The 17,639-nt window shown below is 41.2% G+C and overlaps 1 protein-coding gene across 1 annotated transcript in view; it reads left to right on the forward strand.

Annotated features, from left to right (window-relative positions):
• Nucleotides 1-17,639, forward strand: part of SMYD3 (SET and MYND domain containing 3) — a 633,981-nt gene that overhangs the window by 347,521 nt on the left and 268,821 nt on the right. The gene's annotated exons all lie outside the window — the stretch shown is intronic.

Here is a 17,639-nt window from a genome sequence, read left to right on the forward strand (position 1 = left end):
TGCCCAATGAAGTTGCTAGGTATTTTAGTTTGTTCTCTAGTCTTTGGCGTTGGATGTTTTCTGTTTTGGAGAAGGTGGCCGTGGGAACTGTCTGACAGCTGAAGTTTCCAATATACACTCAAGGTCAGGAAACGATCCTCTTTTTTGTTAAAGTTTTGTTACCAAAATTCTCTTCATATGTATTGGAAAGCAGCAGGGACAAATCATTTAAATTATTTTGTGCTACTACCAAGTTCCAGCTTTTGTGCCTTTTAGTGGGGGGGTGCGGGGGTTGTGAGAGTCAGAACACAGCCATGCCTCTATTATTACACAAGGAAGAATAAAGTTGCCCAAGGCAGGACCAGGGTCTGCCAAGCTAGACTCAGACTCGGCTGGAGCCACAGGCTAAGAAAGCAAAATTAAGCAAAGAAGCTCTCTCTGGGGTCTCAAGGTTTATTTACATGTTTTTTTGGTACAGCCAAAATAAAATTCTTTGGCCATCCCCTTCATGTAGCTGATCAGTCTTTACATGCCAAAGCATACAGTCTGAACAGGGTGGCTCTTCTTGTATCTCCAGGACTCGCTGTCCTGGCTTTCTGGGCAGGCTCTTTAAGGCTCTAAATGTTCCAATATTCAGCTGCACTTCATTACCTCAAGTGCAGGTAAGAAACCTAAGGTTTGCTCAGTTAGCCTCAGCTCAAGGATATGTTCGAGATGGGATTTGAGAAACCCAGTCTTGAACCCATCCTTGAGTTTAATCCCAAACTCTCCATCCTGCTGTTTGGTTTGGAGGGTCCTTCTTTTAGGGGCAACATAAATCATGTCAATCAGGGTCTCCCATGGGACAGTGAAGGCTCTGTACATTCCGTCTTGGTACCCAACCCAGTGCCTTGTAATTGAGCACGTTCTTTTTGTGTTAAGTACTGGGTTGCTCCATCCTTGCATCCCATTCTGAGCATGTGTTACTTTTCATGCTGCATGTGATTTAAAAATAGATCTGTGTAATCAAATGCCATAAACTACATTCACTCCTGTATTTTATGAAATGCAACATGTGTTTTAACTTTTTGCTTTCTTTGTAGGTAAGTAGCTGTTTTCCTGCTTTTTGTCAGCTCATTGCTGGTAAGTTTATCTTGTATATTACATAAAATTAAATTAATCTGCTATTTTCCTTTAAAAGGACATAATCAATCTAGCCATTAAAAAAGTGGTTTCAGATGCTGTGCCTGTCCCTAAGTAGTCGTAGGTTTACAATCACGTTTCCTACTTTTCAAAGTGTTTCCCCCCTTGTTCTTTGTGAAAGACCCACACAAATAAAAGGAATGAGCCAAGGAGATAGAGGAAATAGTAGAGTTGATGAAAAATCAACTTTTTTCGGTTTGGTGGCCGAACCAAAAAAAAAAAATCTGTTTGTTTCCAACCAAAATGGAAATGTTTTGATTTTTCTCACTGAAACATAAAAAGGAAAAAAATACGTTTCAGATGGAAGTAAATGTTTCATTTGACCTGAAACAATTTTATTTGTTTAGGTTTTTGTTTTGTCAGGTTCTGGGTGTTTTTTAAATCTTTAAAAAAACAAAACAAATCTAACTAAATTTCAAAACAAAACATTGTTTTGAAACAAAAAGTCAAAACATTACATTTTGAAAATGTGAAGCCAGACCATTTTGATGTTTGTGAAATTGTTGTTTTCATTTTTGAGTCAGCCAAAAACTATTTGCTGAATTCAACCCAAAACACATTTTTGATGAATTAACTATGTAGCAGAAAATTTTCACCCAGCTCTAGGAAACAGTGACATTTACTATGTACAAAGTCAACAAATGAGATTCTTCCTCCCCGCCCCCGTTTCCTTTACCTATAGTAATTTTAGAGGTTACTTGTAACTATAGCACATGAGGATACCAGACAGGTAAGTGTAATCTCCTGGTGTCTCTCTAACATTTAGAAGTATTGCTGCTTGTAGTCTGTGGGGAATTTCTCAGAATCTCCTCTGCTCCTGCTGTCCTCTGACTTGATAGAAGATCCTGTATAATAGTAGACTATCCGAAAATAAAACTGATGTCCAATATATAGCGCTTGTCTGACCTGTGTGGATTCTGCATGTCTTTTTTTTAATATTGGCTAAGCAATCTTGATAAATGAAATGTCCATTATCAGCGTTCTCCCCACCCCCCAACCCCTAGTCTCTCCAGAGACATGTAACACTTTTTGCTGGTCCCCAAAGGTTTGGAATTTTCTAATTACTGCATATAATCTGTTGTTTCTTGTGGTCCCAGCATCATGATGGGCCCTTTCAGTGCTTTATAGGGATGCTATTTTGCATATTTGAATGCCTAAAAAAATTCACTGCATTTTATTTTATTATTTTTTCAAGTCCACTGTTTTCTCCTTGAGCATTTTTCTTTGGATTTTTATGGTTCCCGCTCAGCTAATTAGACAACTCAATCCTTCTCAAGTCATGGTGGTCCTTTCTTCCATCTTTTCTATAGCTTGAACAACATCTGTAAGTTTATGATCTCCTCTATTTCTGGTTCTAGACTCTCAAATTTATGTGCCAGACCAGTAATTTAAGTAGTTTAATTTGTGATGTTTTGTTGTTGTTGTTTTGATGGGTAGGTGGTAGCAATGTGATCTCTTCCAGAGGTGTTCATCTCTAGTACTGCCTGTGCTTTGTGATCTTTTGTGGTCTGCTTCTGCATATTTTCACCTGGTTTTGACTCTTGGATCAGCTATGGGTTTCTTCCCAAAGATTTTCCTATTTTGTGTGTGTGTGTGTGTGTGTGTAAGAGCAATTTAGGTTTTGCAGTGGGACTTAAAGATTAGCAGGAAGAGAGGGAACACATGAGAAATTGTGCTCTGTTTTTAGCATGCATTCTCAACTTGGGGATTGTGAATAGTCTTCTTTTTTTATCTCTAGATGGGGGTGTCGGGGCAAAGGGTCTTGGATGTTTTTCAGTTATAACACTGAGTCTTGCTGTAGATCAGGGTGAGAGCCACCGCCTTACTACATATTAAAGAGACGTTTGCGGATCTTTTCAGGAGCATTGTTAGGAGACGGTGATGTGCTCCAACTCATGCCGGTATGATGAGACACCCACAAGGACTGGGCTCTTCCCCAGCTAAGCCGATGCTTTCCTTCACTCAAAGCAAGTGACTGTATAGAGGGGTCTGTCTGTCTGTCTGTGTAATAGAGAGGGAATAGTTGGTATAGAGATCTGTATGGTAGAGTACAGATGAAAATAAAGGGAATTCTTTATTGAGGCCACCGGACACACTAGTTCTCTTTGGCTGTCTGGCTTGCAAAGTAAGTACTCAAGATCTCAAGTCCTGACCTAGATTGAGAAGGGTTGGCAGGAACTGCTGACTATGCTACAGACCTAAATAGCTCTTCTAGCTCAGAACATCAGCAGTCTTTTTGGATGAATAGGTTACTTGCATAAAACCTAGAAAAATCTTGTGCTAATTGACTTGAACATACGTTAGTTTAGTAATGACTTTTGTTCACAGCTGAATGAGATTCTGATATATATTTTCAGTACATCATACTTGTTTCTTCCAGGAGAAATAAATATGGACAGATAGCCCTAGTACTCTTTTGCAGCCATTGCTGGTATTACTGCTGTCTCAGAAATATGTTGTGCTCAGTTATGAGCATTTGGTTTTAGAGGCATTATTTTCAGGGGAGCTTTAAAAATATGGTGCCATACACTGGTTCAACAAACCTTTCATTGAGTTGTTATTCAGGTGATACCATGGTATGAGACTGAAGGTGTCTCTTCACAGCACAGTTAGCTCAAGTTTTAACTTGAGTGTTACTCCTAACTGATCTCCCATCCACACACAAAAATCTCTAGCTCGGGTAAAGTAGTGCTTTAAACTCGAGTTAGCTGTCATGTCAGGGTCTGGCCATTGCCGCTGGGAGCAAGCCTCCCAGCTAGGGGAGTCAGACATATGCTAGCACCCCAAAAATAGCAATGTCAACATTGCAGTTCAGGCTCACAAGCCTCGGGAGGTGCCTGAGTTGCAACATCTATATGGCTATTTTTAGCTTGCTGGCTTGAGCCCTGCTAGCACTTGTCTGTGTACCCCGCCTGGGAGTATAGACATACCCTCAGGTGGGTGAGTTGAAACTTGACTGCTCAAGTGATGCTAATGCTCAAACTAGTAATGCAATGGGGATGCAGTAGCTCAAATTACAGTAAATCCATGGCTGCTAATCCAATCCAGTGCTTAATTTGTAATGAAAGAGATGCCGGGGCTCAAGCAATTTTTTTTACATTCATAAATAAGGCTACAATTATGTCACAGACGTCAGGGAAGTCACAGAATCTGTGACTTCCATTGACCTCCGTGACATTTTCTGCCTGGGGTTGGAGCTCCCAGCCAGCCCCTCCACAGCTTCCAAACCCTGCCCTGGTGGGGGGACCCCACAGCTGCCCAGCTGCAGCAGGTGGCAGGGGAACCCTCTCCAGCTGTCCAGCCATGGCAGGGAATGCCCCTGCAGCTACCAGCCGTGGTGGAGGGACCCCGCAGCAGCTCAGCCCCCATGGGCAGGGGATCCGGGAGCTTCCACTTGCCGCAGGTGGCGGGGAACTCCCCGGAGCTCCCTGCTGCTTTCGCCGGTGGCAGGGCCCTCTCAGAGCTGCTCAGCCACTGCATGGGGGGACCCCAGAGCTCCCACTCACTGCAGTGGTGGGGGACCCCAGAGCCCCAGCATCAGTGGGTGCTGAACTTGCCTCCCCATTTTGTCAGGGATATTTTTAGTGAAAGTCAGGGACAGGTCACAGGCTTCTGTGAATTTTTGTTTATTGCTCGTGACCTGTTCCTGACTTTTACTAAAAATATCCGTGATCAAAACTTAGCCTTACTCATGAGTTAAGCTGGTCTCCTGAAAGTGGCCACCATCTCCCATTATTCTGGATTGAGGCGCTAGGATGCCCTTAGCAGAGATGGTAAATTGCTTTCGTCCACCTCTGCTCCTCACAGTGCTTCCTAGTCTCTTGACAGTATGGGATGTCACCATCTTGCCTGAGGGCAACTTGACTTTACTGGAATCAGTGGAAAGCTGTGGCCATCTTTGCTTTAATGGAATGGTACAACTTCATGCTCTCTATATACCTTAGCTATTTTATCTTTGATCAGTATGAGATCTTAGTTTGGGACCATCTTTTTGTTCCGCGTTTGCACAGCGCTTAGCACAGTGGGATCCTGGTCCATGTCTAGGCTGCAAGGCACTATGGTAATGCAAATAATGACAACAATAATAAATAATAGGTCCTGCTGCCCCAGTACTCTTAATTCTCAAAACAGCATAAAAGCAACATGATCAGGAATATGGCTTTCCATTTTCCCAAGTGCATTGTCAATATTATTTTCATCCTAATTGGTTGCATTAAATATTGAATTTCAGTGGAAATAATTATATATTTTCTCCCTTCCAGAAGCTGTGTATTTTCTCCCTTACATGGGCAATCAAAATTCAGGCCTTAATTTTGAACTCCTATCTGCTTGCTAGGATTCACTCTGATATAGCAGCAAAATCCAAAGCAGGATGCTTCCATAAAAATCATTACATTGGATCAGTGCATCCCCATACAGACCTCATCTCAGTAAAGCAGCTAGATTATGAATTTATTAAAATAATAATAAAAAAGCTGCTCATCTTTGTTTCCCTTATTATTTTAATATGTTTCAGTCACCTTCTGGACCTAATAACCCCTTTGCTGCTGAAGGTAATTGTAGTTTCTTGTGCTGAAGAAGGAATTCTGTGATTTAAAAAAAAAAAAAAAAGGTTTACACAGTTATATCTCTGTGATTCTCTTCTCTTAGAGGTACCCTAGGCCAGTGGTTCTCAACCACGGGTACGAATACCCCTGGGGGTACGCAGAGGTCTTCCAGGGGGTACATCAACTCAGCTCGATATTTGCCTAGTTTTACAACAGGCTACATAAAAAGCACTAGCGAAGTCAGTACAAACTAAAATTTCATACTGCCAACGACTTGTTTATACTGCCCTATATACTATACTCTGAAATGTAAGAACAATATTTATATTCCAATGGATTTATAATTATATGGTAAAAAAGAGAAAGTAAGCAATATTTCAGTAATAATGTGTTGTGAGACTTGTATTTTTATGTCTGATTTTGTAAGTGAGCAGTTTTTAAGTGAGGTGAAACTTGGGGTACACAAGACAAATCACACTCCTGAAAGTGGTACAGTCATCTGGAAAGGTTGAGAGCCACTGCCCTAGGCAAACTGTTTGTTCTTATGTATTCTTAAATGGCACTCATGTTTTGTGGATATTGGATTGCCTGACTATAGTCAAATGGATTTTTTTACCAGCTGTTATTTACAGGATTGTTCCCCTCCCCCCCTTAAATAATGCTGTGAATAAAAATATCTTAAGTAGGAAGCTTGATGTTGTAAACTCTCATTAGAGAGCTATAACTCACGACTGTGCTAGAGAAAATATTGAGCACTGCTGGATTGTGGAGCCCAACCCCTAGGGGCTGAGGTACATTGCTTTTTGTTTGTTATATAGCATGGTTTTTTGCAATATGTTTCATAATAGTGTAATTGGCTTTCCCAATCCCATTGGCAGGGTTGAATGTGGGTGTGGTTCGAGGGCGGGGCTGAGAGAATAAGAACTGAAACAGAATTCTTGTGGTGGATGGCGCCCCCTGTTGCCAGCCCTAGGAGAGACAAGTACTGCTGTATTATGGGCCTGGATGCATTGAAAGAGGTAAGGTCTTTAGACAATGTGTTCTCAGCTCCTTCCTTTGAACTACTACTTATTTCCACGCCTGTGAGCGGGCTCCATGCTCCAGAGGCCTTTGGGTAGTAACAGTGATGTCAAACGAACGAGGAGTACTTGTGGTACCTTGGAGACTAACAAATTTATTTGGGCATAAGCTTTTGTGGGCTAAAACCCACTTCATCAGATGCATGCAGTGGGAAATACAGTAGGAAGATATATACAGAGAACAAGAAAAAATGCAGGTTGCCATACCAACTCTAATGAGATTAACCAATTAAGGTGGGCTATTATCAGCAGGAGGGGAAAAAAAACGTTTGTAGTGATAATCAGGATGGCCCATTTCAAACAGTTGACAAGAAGGTGTGAGAAACAGTAGGGGAAAAATTAGCATGGGGAAATAGTTTTTAGTTTGTGTAATGTCAGAGTATTCTGCATTCCGGAGTGTCCTAGTAGAACAAAGTCTACCCTTTGCTACTTCAGGCAAGCTGAAATAAATAAAAACAGAATACTGTCCCCTCTTCTCTTTGTTGTTTGGGTCTTTCAGCCTAGAGAAATACATTTAATGGATTTTTTAAAAATGAAGTTCACCTTTAATAAATATGGCCTCAATCCCATTGCCAACTACTGTAGTTTAAATGAATGAATTATATTTCACAGACACGATGCAGCTCTGTAAGTGGAAAATTATACAGTATTTCCCCCAAATCTGTACAAAGCCATACTGACAGTAGTGCTGTGAAATAAACTTGATTTCAATTATAATCCCTTCCCCCACAAGAGCATTTTCTCTTGACAGTTGACATTTGGATGGTGTCTCTAAGGGCCAAATTCACTATTGGCATACCCTAAGTATACTCTAAGTATTTAGCATACTGTACGTATATGAAACACATATATACCTTATCAACTTTTTCAGTGCTACGGTATTATATAGATGGTTTCCAACATAGGCCTATCTTCAGATGTCATTTCCACAGCCAGTTTTGATCCTATAGTTAAGGTTCCAACCATTCTTCCATTTTAAGCTCTCAGTTTCACTTAGCTTTCTTAAAGAAGAGAAAGAAGATCAGGCACTAAACCCTTTTGTCCTGAAAATTTCAGTTCCTAAGTCTCAGACCAGATGATTATTTTGTTTTATTTTTTATTTTATGGTGAGAACTTCAGGGAAATGATCAAAGCCTTTTGAAGGTATAAAGCCGTGGAAATTTGACAAGCTTTTGGCTTTTAGAAATCATGTCTAGCATTGTTTTGAATGTTTCCTTATGATCTGGTGTCCTGCCAACATTAAAATTGTTTCTGAGTTGTATGAATACTAAATCTCATCCCAAATAGAGAACGGCAATTTTTCCTCCTTTTTATATTACTCAACAAACAAAATCTCCACATTTTGGAGGGAGAGAGAGAAGAGGATGAATTTGGTGCTGGTGAAAGGCACATAGACAGGCCTATAGAAAAAAACCGTGTTTATCCCCAGAGCAGGTACACCATGGGCAATGCCAATGCAGGCTGTCCCACTGCTGTAATAATATGCTTCAAGAACCCTGACCTGGAAGGGCCACAGCTAGGAGTAAGAGGATGTTTTGGTCTCTGTGACTTTTTCATTCCTTGGCCTATCTGCAAACACTGGCAACAAAGTTTCCAATTAGTGCCAACTGTGATGGGGGCTTGTGCAATGTTGGATACTTGTCTGCTAGGGACAGTGTGGAGACTACCAAGAATATTGCATTTAGAACAGCTACTGGATGATAACGATACCTATCAGTCACTACCAAACTGGGCTGGATTCTAATCAGCAACCTATGGGTGAATACTATTTCCCATGACCCTTTCCCTGAGCTATCTATTCTTTCTAAGTTTTTGAAAAATAGCCACTTAAACATGGCTTCCAAGCTGAAAATGCCAAGTTACAACCGGCAACGAACATATATGACCTATGTCATGGCAATTGTCTGTCTCAAAAGACTATGGTGTAACTGCCAAAGCAGCTCAGTTAGTGTGTCACGCTGAAGCATCGCAAGTGGCTAAGAAGTCCAATTCTTGAGTGACAATTCTTGCCACAAACAGTGCAGGCGTAAGGTCCTGGGCCAGAAGATGAAGCCAGGGCACTACTAGCTCTTAAGGCCTGCTGCCTTTTCTTCTCCACTCTCTTCTCCCGCAACCGTCTTTGACTCCCTGGTTCAGCGCAGCCCTCCAGTGTGGCCTGTTGCTAGTTGCATCTTCCCAGCTTGCAGGATCGATGCTGAAAGCTTTCAAGTCCCTCTTGTAAACGTCCTTGAACATGTATAGTCCAGCAAATAGTTTACAGTGATCATGCTGACAGGTCCTTAATCCTGCGTGCATACTCTAGCAATGATACCATAAGGTATTTTTAAACGGAACCTGACTTTATATATTGCAGAGAAACTAAAAATTCAACTTACAATTTCGTGTGGCTGCAAGAAAATGCAAATTAAATTCCTGCAGTGATCCTCCAGGCATATTGCCATGGGGTTCATACTGAGAAACTGGCATTTCTTAAGCCTGAATGCCCTCAAAATATGGCAGAGCCTCACTGTGACCGTATGGCTTTTGGTGACCTATTGCTTGGCTGAGTCAGAACAGGCTGTCAGCACAGTCCAGAACACAGTGACTGACCTATGTGTCTGGAGCTGTAGCGTCACATACATACAGTACTAGTCTGTAGTGATAGAGAGTACTGTGCTGTTAGATGTTTTGCATCTAGGGTGACCAGACGTCCTGATAAAATCGGGACTGTCCCGATATTTAGTCGTTTGTCTTGTGTCCTGACCGATGTTTGGTTGGGATGCAATTTGTCCTGATATTTCGCGGCACTCGTTTTTTGTTTGTTTGTTTGTTTTTTCTCTGCCGGTGACCCTCCCCCCCGATATTTTCTTCCTCTCATCTGGTCATCCTATTTGCATCTTGCTGCAGCGGGGGGACAGGTTGTTGCTGGGGATTATACGGTGAGAGTATTCATGCCCAGATTTATATACTGAGAACAATCATTACTGGGAAGTCTATAAACCTGTGATAGGATTTTTTCCCCAATTTAATTGGTTAAGAATGTCCCTGCAGTCATTAATCAATATCCTAGTAATGCCCCAGTGCAAGAGGTAGATACATCGCCTTCTCCAGGTGCAGTGTGCTGAGCACCACAGGAGGTGCTGTGCACACACGCAGAGTCTCTTGTGCAGACCCAGGGATTCAAGCCCTAAAACCAAAATGACCTGATTAGAGCGCTGGTTAGGGCCAATGGTGAGTAAGCCTTGTACCATCATCTCCTCCCAGATGGTCATTAATCTCCAGGAAAGACTGTGTAGCTCAGTGCTGTTGTTTAATTGTAGCTCAGTGTCTTAGAGTTTTCTGTACTTTTGAGCACCAAGTAAGTCTACTGTGCATATTTCAGTCCCTCCGCTCCAGACATTATCCTGCGCTTGAGCACCTGTCCATACAAGAATGGAGGATATTTAAGTAACGTTGTGTTATAGATTATTAGGAAAAAAGGCCAGTATTGAACTCTGCAGGAGAGTGTCATGACGTGGCTAGCACTACAAGCGCTAACTCTGAATGGCAGTACTAAAGAGGCTGTTAGTAAATGAGAGAAGAAAATTGACAGGAAAAACATTAATAAAATTACCAGAGGTGAACAAACTTAAGGGCATTCATAGTTCAGAGCAGGACTGTATTCCCAAAGAAACATATTAAAGATGCATTTAAGACACATAGTTCTGGGACATTGTCATTCAAATCGGTAGTGAGGGTTGAGTAGCTTAATAACAATAATACCTTGCTTTTAATAGCACTTTTCATCAGTAGATCTCAAAGCGCTTCAGTATCATTATCACCATTTCACAGATGGGGAAACTGAGAGAGCAGTGAAGTGACTTGCCCAAGGTTACCCACAGCAGACCAGTAATGGAGCCAGGAACATAACCCAGGTCTCTTAAGTCCCAGTCCCGTGTTCTATCCACTAGTCCACAGTGTAGGGTAAGAAGGAGCAAGGACTGGGTCATGCCCCTATGACTCAGGACATTCACTGGGAGGAACTGAACTTCAGGGAGTCACAATGACTCCTGGAGCTCTTCAGCATGCAGAGGTAGCATACCCGCTGTTGCACTCCTTAGGGGGTTGCAGAACGCAATGCTCTGCTGGCTTCGTATGGTGGGGGGAGTAGAACTATGGCCCCACCTCTTTCCCGTCCTCCCAGGGGTGGCTATAGCCCCAGGGATTGCCAGCAAAGGTTTCTTGCAGTCATGCAAGGTTCATGCATTATCCAACTCTGTGTACTGAACAAGTTAAATAACGTAGAGTGTCCAAATGCTGCTACGTGTAAAGCATCTATATTTTCTTGAATAGCCCCGTATCATTGTTTGTGTATTAGTAAGCCCATTTTGTGTTCACTACTTACTAGCTAGTTTATTTTAAATGATTCATGTCTGCTCAATAAATGTTGGCCCTGATCCTGTGAACACTCAGATGTGGAGTTTCTTCACACTAGTGATAGTCCTCTTGAATTAGTGGGGCTAATCTTGTGCATAAAGTTGCTCACGTGTGTAAATTTTGTAGGATTGGGGCCTAAATAAACAGTATATATTGGCACCCTAGTTGGAAATTAGGTAGTTACTTCTAAGTAGGATTTTTTTAAAATCAGATCACACCATTGTCATTGTCAACTTCCTTTGTTTGGCAAAGTTCCTCTGTCTTCTAAGGGTTCTATTTTTGTGTCTGGAATGCACCATTGACTCCAAGCTGGAGGAGAGGTGACAAAACAGTTTGAGGAAGCTCACATAGCTTTTAGTCAGGAACACAATCCAAAGTGTTCATTCAGCTTCTTGCTGCTTGCAGATTCACATGGTTTCCCAGTCATGCATCAGCCTTTGCTTCACCACTCCACTGTTCAGGTTTAGATTTAGACAGCTGATGACTCTGGAATAATGTGGAAAACGGCTTTAGGCAGCTCTTACACACTTCTGCTGGGCTCAGTATGAAAGTGTATTTTATAGAGCTTTCTTCAGATTTTTAGAGGGCTGTCTGAGAATGTGAGAGTGACGGGGGCGGCTAGAAGGGATGGAGGGGAAGCACAACCATTCTTTCCAGTACGTCTGAACACCAGATTGCTGTTCAGCTTATCCTTATTATTTAAGCTCCAGGTTTTTGAACTGTGTTCTCTGCAGTGTCCAGTAGATGGCAATGATGTATTAAAAATGCCGCTTAATCTGTTTTTTGACCGGAGGAAATGCTGCTCCAATTCCAAACGCATAACTACAGTAGACTCCCATGCTGGGTGCACTTCACTGCAGCACTTGCCTCTACTTTTTGGCATCTCTAACACATGTAACTTTTAAACTATGTTTTATCTCTGTAATTGTTTGGCCTGTGTTATACAGGAAGTCAGGTTGAATGATCACAGTAGGGTGACAAGGGGTCCAGTTTTCGACCGGAACACCTGGTCGATAAAGGATCCCGGTGCTGACCGGGCCGTTGACTGTCCGGTTGGCGGCTCTGCGCAGCGGGCCTGGTAGGCTCTCTGCTAGCCTCCGCACCACGCGGCTCCCGGGAAGCAGCCGGCATGTCCGGCTCCTAGGCTTAGGGTGATCATCATAGTAGTCCCTCCTGGCCTTAAAATCTAGCTACCACCATTCTCTTATCTATTAAAACAATCACTAGGACCAAGTCCCTACACTAGAATAAAAGAGGCAAATTTGCCATGACCCTGAGAACTCCTGAACCAAAGAGAAATTTCAAATATATGTACCCAGCATCCATTACTTCAAACTTGACAACTCTTAAGATTTTATCGTGAGACTTGCAATATTTGGTGAGTTTTATTAGTTTCTCATGATAAATTGTTGGCATCAATGTTACAATTTTTCCCCTATTCAAAATGGCCACCATTTCCCATTACTTTAGTGGGACTGAAGGCACAGGATGACTTCAATAATGACACCTAATTTTGAGGCACGTAGTTCTGTATTTAGGCACCTAAATAAACAACATCATTTTCAGAGGAGGTGGGCACTTGCAATTCCCATTCCCATTCCCGTTTCCATTTATTCTTACGCTCCTAGAAAAGTAGCCCAATTTTCATTTAAGTAAGTGCTCATTCTTTAGGCACACAAGTCTACAAATACCAGTTTAATGGTTGATCATTTGAACTATAGCGACTGACTATTTAAAAATGTGCCTATCTTAAGGTTTTTCTATAGCCCGTATCACCAGAGTATCTATCTAAGCAATTACATATGAGATTGAATTTTTAGATTGGCATTATTGATTTGCTAACTCATAACACCTACTCTGGAACTGTTATAATCTTATCTAATAAAACATATTCATGCAGACGTGTATATGTATAGACTTTTTAAAATGAGTATTATTGACCCGGCAGACTGTAAGGACATCTTCAGAGTTGCTGAAGTTTATTTTGTCAGTGTAGCTGTTATAAAGGTAAACTTAAGGGGGGGCAGTAATTCCTTTGTAAATTAAGCATAATCATTAGAAGAACAGACCCTAATTTTGTGAGTTTAAAGCTCATTATACACTTTTGTGGGGGAACAATTACTGTGTCTGTAAATTAGCTGCTTCTCCTAATGAAATAACTGGGCAATTTTTTTTCACTTTGTCTGATAAGAATAGGAATTATATTGGCAATGGAAGGTGGAATCATGCTATTCTTGCTGGCATTTTTCCCAGTTCTAAAAGAAAATATAACTGTGAGCACATTTTGATTCAGATTCATCTCAACCTCTAATAAAAGCATCTTTTGTCCTGGTGTTTTTTCAGCTCCTCTTTTCCACCTCTTTCATTAGAGCTTAAATAAAGACTGCTCCACTAGCCTGACTTGTGGGCTTCTGACAGAAATTCTCTGGGGGCATGTGGGTTTCTCAAACAATGAAGCATCATTACACGCATCGTTCCTGAAGATGAAGCATTTTACCTGAGAGTTTTGTTTTGGAGGGAGAAATGGCTGAATTTTCCACAAAAACATCCACGGGCTTTGCAAAGGCAAATGTATCTACAATAGAAATCTTCTGTGCAGATCACGTTTTAACCTGAGCATCCTGACATATGACTTTAGCTGGAACCAAATACATGATATTTTAAGTACCTCGGATGCAGCTACCACCAACACAAGTGGTAAAATAGGAAGTAATTGTTCCTGAACAGATTGTCCTGTGCCAACCAGCAACACCTTCATGTGCAAATTAACCAGACAACATGGTGCATATAATTCTGCAAACGACACACAACCGTCTGCTGAGCCAGTTGTCGTTATTATGCTTCAACAGTTAAAAGCAGAGCTCTGTAGACCTGAAACTTGACTTGAAAATAATTTTAAGATTGCCTGAAATAATAGTGATTTTTTTTTATTGCTGGTAACATTGGAATATGTAGGTCTGGCATTTTGCAACCTATTTTCTGACTCATTAGTTTACAGTCCCCATTTTAAAAAAAATGTATGGTAAAAGCATCCCAGTGGATGACACTAGTATGGTGGGAATGAGTCTGTGGAATTAAAAATATGTCCAGAGGGCAACCTCCCCCCTCCCCACAATGTTTTATTTTTAAAATCTCATGATTTTTAAGCCAATCTCAGGTTTTTGGAGCACCTGATTCATGATTTTGGAATGCGTGGGGTTGGCACTACTGACACAGTGAGGAGCACATGAAAAGACCTCATTCCTAAACAAGTAGGGATATCTAATAGGATTGTTTGGGATAATTTGAAAATTATTTCTTTAAAAGATTTTATTTCATTCTTTTTTTAATTTTTGTACAGCAATTTTTGGTTTTCAGCAACAGAAATTTTTAGTTTAAACCTTTTTTAAAAAAAAAAATTCACATTCCGGGGTTTCCATGGAAATGGAAAACCTGAAAATTTTTAACAATAAAGATTTTTTTCTTATGACAACCATTTTTAATTAAAAACAATTTCAGTAGAATATTTTTGACCAGCTCTGATAAATATCTGAGTTCCCAAATTACTTGGAAAGAGCATGGGCCAAATTCTAGTGTGACTCTAAATTGGTGTACCTTGCATCATTGTTATGACCATGTTGGAGTTTGTAATACAGACTTAGACTCACAACCGATTTCTGATGCACACTTATACTGTCTTTCATACATCACCTTTGAATTTGGTCTACAGAATCTAAAGAAGCCTAAGCTACTATAATGTATTGGCTGAGGGGACTGGTGAAAGGTTTCTGTTTCACCAACTTAAACTCATCTTTCAATTTGGAAACACAATCAAGTCAAGAAAATGCTGATGAAATATTGCCCCCCCCAACATATTCAAGGCTGATAAAAAACTGTTGCACACATCAAGGATGAAATACTGAATGAGGTTTAGAATATTCTCTTTTCCCATGTCTGAATGCTGCTCCCTACATATACACATCAAGGTTGACCTATATGTAAAACAGATGCCAATGTCTCCGTTCTTTTTTTCTATCCAAATTATGGGTAGGACATTATGTTGGATAATGCTTGACTTTAGCAAAGCTTTTGATACAGTCTCCCACAGTATTCTTGCCGCCAAGTTAAAGAAGTATGGGCTGGATGAATGGACTGTAAGGTGGATAGAAAGCTGGCTAGATTGTCGGGCTCAACGGGTAGTGATCAATGGCTCCATGTCTAGTTGGCAGCCGGTTTCAAGCGGAGTGCCCCAAGGGTCGGTCCTGGGGCCGGTTTTGTTTAATATCTTCATTAATGATTTGGAGGATGGTGTGGACTGCACTCTCAGCAAGTTTGCAGATGACACTAAACTAGGAGGCGTGGTAGATACACTAGAGGGTAGGGATCGGATACAGAGGGACCTAGACAAATTAGAGGATTGGGCCAAAAAAAACCTGATGAGGTTCAACAAGGATAAGTGCAGAGTCCTGCACTTAGGACGGAAGAATCCCATGCACTGCTACAGACTAGGGACCGAATGGCTAGGTAGCAGTTCTGCAGAAAAGGACCTAGGGGTCACAGTGGACGAGAAGCTGGATATGAGTCAACAGTGTGCTCTTGTTGCCAAGAAGGCTAACGGCATTTTGGGCTGTATAAGTAGGGGCATTGCCAGCAGATCGAGGAACGTGATCGTTCCCCTTTATTCGACATTGGTGAGGCCTCATCTGGAATACTGTGTCCAGTTTTGGGCCCCACGCTACAAGAAGGATGTGGAAAAATTGGAAAGAGTCCAGCGGAGGGCAACAAAAATGATTAGGGGTCTGGAGCACATGACTTATGAGGAGAGGCTGAGGGAACTGGGATTGTTTAGTCTCCAGAAGAGAAGAATGAGGGGGGATTTGATAGCAGCCTTCAACTACCTGAAGGGGGGTTCCAAAGAGGATGGAGCTAGGCTGTTCTCAGTGGTGGCAGATGACAGAACAAGGAGCAATGGTCTCAAGTTGCAGTGGGGGAGGTCCAGGTTGGATATTAGGAAACACTATTTCACTAGGAGGGTGGTGAAGCACTGGAATGCGTTACCTAGGGAGGTGGTGGAGTCTCCTTCCTTGGAAGTTTTTAAGGCCCGGCTTGACAAAGCCCTGGCTGGGATGATTTAGTTGGGAATTGGTCCTGCTTTGAGCAGGGGGTTGGACTAGATGACCTCTTGAGGTCTCTTCCAACCCTGATATTCTATGATTCTATCATAATACATACGTGTATTTTTAGGATTTATGGAAGAGATTTTTGTTTCAAAGCATAAATGACAGACAACTGACTCCCACTGACTTTCAGGGGGTCAGGTGTCCCACTGCCATTTGTGCTTTTGAAAATCTACTCCTAGAATATAACGAGCCAACTGGAAGTTGACAAATGAGAAGAAAATACAGGAAGGACCCATGCCTGAGATGACATGTGTTATGATGGTCCCAATTAATTATTTTGTTAGGGCTAGAATTTTAGATTAAATGTTTATAATGAACTCCATGCATTCAGGCTGTATTGTTATAATTTAGATATTAATTATATATCCAGCAACATTAACTGAGCATCGCTATAAACCAAGTGGCTAGTATTCAGAAATGTCAGCTAAGTGAATGGATACTTTCAGTTCCATTTTATAGTATATCTTCATTCATTGCTCAGTAGTCATAATGTGTAATGTGCCTTGAGGTCTTATGCGAGTGTATTAAAATTAGTGAAAGGTTAAATGGGTTTGTGTTAAGTCTGATCGATTTGAAAGTTTCCATCACCATGCATGAGCTTTCTTCAGCAGTTAGAAGCAGCTGCTGAAATTCTGGTTTTGATCAGTATTTCTTGGTTAGAACACTGGAGAAAGCCATCAACAATGGTCTTACCCAGGAAGTATCCTAATTACTCTCTATGCTAAGAATTTCTAAGCAGTTTTCTTTCCAAATGATTTTTTTGTCTAAATGGCTACATTTCTACAAAACAGTTTGCTTTTGATGAATCAGCATATTCCTACAGAAATAAGTGGTGTTGGAAAATTTTCTGACCAGCTCTACTATCTTTGAAAATTTGGCCCTATGGGCCCTACATTTTTCCAGGCTCATGCTTCTTCTTTCTTAAAGAGACAGCTGTAAAAATAAAATTTTGTAATAGATATTTTAACAAAGCAGTAAAATATAAGCTCCTGTGATGTGATCTTCTGGGAATTATGAATTCACACTGCTCAGTCCACCAACATCCTCCTCTTTGGGACTGGACCAAGCATGAATGGATGGCATCAAAAATGTGAAAAAGTTCCTGGGGTTTTACTTTTTACACAAAGTGAAGCAACCCAGCGTTCCTGTTTAATTCTAATGCCTAGAATATTAAGCATTCCCTATGGATCTGAGGGCAGTTATTGACTTGGCTGTCAGTGAAGCAAGAGCACAGTATGTTTTCCCCCCCCCATCTCTTTAAAAGCTACAGCTTTTTTTGAAGGTCTCTCTTTTTCAAA

This window comes from Terrapene carolina, unplaced genomic scaffold (assembly GCF_002925995.2).
Source record: "Terrapene carolina triunguis isolate 2854851 unplaced genomic scaffold, T_m_triunguis-2.0 Scaffold85, whole genome shotgun sequence".
NCBI classification, from domain to species: Eukaryota; Metazoa; Chordata; order Testudines; family Emydidae; genus Terrapene; species Terrapene triunguis.